The sequence below is a fragment of the Limulus polyphemus genome, unplaced genomic scaffold (genome assembly GCF_000517525.1).
Source record: "Limulus polyphemus unplaced genomic scaffold, Limulus_polyphemus-2.1.2 Scaffold33, whole genome shotgun sequence".
NCBI lineage: Eukaryota > Metazoa > Arthropoda > Merostomata > Xiphosura > Limulidae > Limulus > Limulus polyphemus.
Window position 1 is genome coordinate 1,525,417 of NW_013665643.1, and position 3,219 is coordinate 1,528,635.

A 3,219-nucleotide genomic window follows, 5' to 3' on the forward strand; every position below is an offset into this window, starting at 1 on the left:
TGAATATTCAAAGATGTTTCACTGTTAGTTATATTCTTCTGGGATACATATCTCAATTGTTTGTGTGGGGTAAGTAACTTATTTTTTATGAAGATATACATTTATTTACATCTTGGTTTAATTAATCTAAAAGTTATGATATACATGCAAACAATAAGTCTGCTCTGTGGATCGGAGTGTGAACTTTGGGGTGGGAAGGTGGAAAATACATGGCGTGGTGTGCCCCTTTTATGTTTTCTCTACTTATTGTTAACATGAAATGTCATAGGGTTTTGAGTAACAAATTGAAGAATACCCGGAATATCTGTTTTGGGTTTGTTTTTGTATATCTATGTTGCTATCCTTAATATCTTATTTTCACTACATATACGTATCTAATAGTTAACAGTTAAAAATAATGTTAAGAATTTTTAACCCTAGCTTTTTATTGGTGGTATCAATTATATCTAATAATTCAAATAATAATCTGAACTTTATAACATTTTTAAAATTTCCTTTATTAAAAGTCTGTAACAGAAGAAAACAAAGAACTTTTTTGAACAATGTCAGAAATTTCTTCATGCTGCAGGTAATTATCAAATGTAGATTATGTCTATACGTCCGTTCTGTTATGACGTGTACTGTTTTATTCAAACTTATGCTTCTGGGATATAAATATATAAAACGTATAAACACACACACACACACATACACACACAAAGAAGGTAGGTTAAACTTCATCTGGTAGCGAACAGTAAAAATACAGGAAATTGTTAAAACAAGGAGATCTGATTCTAATTCAACAATAAATAATTAAAATTTTAATCTGTATTATTTCCCGTTTCGTTCCATTAATACTAAACAGAGTATGGCATTGAATAACACGAAATATAAAATGAATCAAAGACCGCAAAGACTAATGATCAACTCGTTTCGTCGCATGACAAACCAGTTGGACGAGTGTGGTGTTGTAGGCGAAACGAAACATGTAGGACACCACACCGTCCTTGTTTGAATAACTGAATAGATACCATTAGCTTGAACCATAAGAATAGTAAAATTCATGTTCCTTGAGGAGTAGGAGAATTAAAGTCCAATGAAAAGAATAGTAAAGTCAGAGTACTCACAAAAAACATTATCTACTAAGGAGGTCATTCATTAATATCAGCTAGTTTTCTTTTCATATGGATATCTCAATTCAATAATCATTAAACTTTTTTGTCGTAAACCATTAAGATATACTTGGATGCAGCGAATTTACTGATTTAACAACATACTTACTTTACATATATGTATATGGTTGGGCACAATAAAGTCTTTTTTTTCTTACATTTATAAAGAAACGCTGAGGGACAAACTTTTCAGAGAAAACATTCGTACAGTTTTAAGTGTCTGAAGCTACTTTTCCCCTTACAATACTTTTTTAATGAATTTCGTATGGTTTAACCTATAAGTGTAAGAACTTATGGATGAAATTAAAGAACAATGTATAACAAACTTGACGAAGAATGAGCGAGGAGTCTCTTAAAAATAGAAAGGTTTTAGATTATTAGAGAAACACTATATTATCAATTTTATTATAATTGTGTGTGTGTGTGATACATTATCAAAGAAACAGGGCTGTTAGGCCACTTTCGACAAATTAAAGGAAACAATTCTTGCTTCGCAATTGTAACTTATGTAAAATGTTCTCAGATATCTATTAAAATATTTATTGTAAGAATATCATTAACTTTATTTTGACTGTCTGTTGATTTCACAAAAAATATTATTTGTAGTTAGGCCCGGCATGGCCAGGTGGTTAGGGCGCTCGACTCGCAATCTGTGGGTCGTGGGTTCGAATCCATGTCCCACCAAACATACTTGCCCTTTCAGCCGTGGGGGCGTTAAAGTGACGGTTAACCCAACTATTCGTTGGTAAAAGAGTAGCCCAAGAGTTGGCTGTGGGTGGTGATGACTTTGCTCTAGTCTTTCACTGCTAAATTAGGGATGGCTAGCGCAGATAGCCCTCGTGTAGCTTTGCACGAAATTCAAAAACAAACAAACAAAACTTTTTTAGGTTTCTAACCCCCGATTTTTTTACAAAAAATAACTCGTAAATACTGTGTCTAGTTTATCTTTTTTATAAAAAATATTGGTAAACAGTTATCAACTTGGAGTCGTTCTGTTATTTTGTGACCCACTATTCGATTAAATATCTACACAAAATATTCGTTTCTACATATCTTGTATCTAGAACCTTCCGAAGCAAAATAATGGGGTGAGATTTTAAATTGTCATACACAATTTCAGTGTATACACCCCTGTTGGCTCAACGGTAGGTTTTTGGCTTATAGTGCTAAAAATAGGGGTTCGATAACTGACGTGGGCACAGCATAGGTAACCCACTGGGTAATTATGTGCTTAAACATAAAACAAAGAAACACATAATCAGTGTATACGTTTTTACGCATCAAATTGCATTGAAACAGTTAACCTACAAGTCTTTACAAAACAGCTGAAGCATTTTACAAAGACAGTTTATTAACACAAAGATAGCAAGTTTAACCCGTACTTTAAGCTCCAGTAAACAGTTATTTACGCAACTGGGTAGCAAATGTATAGGTTAAGTTATACTGATATAAATCAAGCAATGCGCGTTAAATTAATTAGTGACTATTGGGTTCAAGCTGTTATTTTTAAATTACGGCCTACGTGAAGTTAGCCTAGAAACTCGAAGTTCAATGTTTAGCTTAATATTAATGAGTTTTCATCAAATATTACGATTACTAATTTGGAATTAGTTTAATTATATGTAGTTTTAAGTGGATTTTCCTCGTTAATTACAAAAGGTTTTAAAATTAACACATGTAAGGTTGCTAAATTTCGTGCATTACGAGCGAGCGCTCAGAAACATCAACATCGGTGATCTTATGAAGAACGACGATCTGCGCATAACCGCCCCAATTCTGAACTGATAGAGTAGGCACTATATGGAAGGCAGCTAGTTAACAGCACTCACCGACAACTCTTCGTGTCTGACCGAGTAGTGGGATTTTACTGTCACTGTTATAACTCGCCCACGGCCTCAAAGTGCGGACACTAACCACAATGCCACACTCAGCCCATAAAGAACGATATGGCCACAGCTCTGCAAACAAATTAACTTATTCAGGTTGATTTGCTTCCGAGAGTTATACCAATATTCAACACTATGTGATCACATTTTAAAGCACAGTAACAAACTAGTTATCTGTTTCC

The 3,219-nt window shown here is 33.8% G+C and overlaps 1 protein-coding gene across 1 annotated transcript in view; it reads left to right on the plus strand.

The window, feature by feature from the left end:
• LOC106460333 (CUB and sushi domain-containing protein 3-like) overlaps window positions 1-3,219 on the plus strand; it is a 107,901-nt gene continuing 104,682 nt past the window's right edge. The window contains exon 1 of the mRNA XM_022387432.1: window positions 1-69. The gene's annotated coding sequence lies outside the window, so the exon portion shown is untranslated. The remainder of the gene's footprint in view (window positions 70-3,219) is intronic.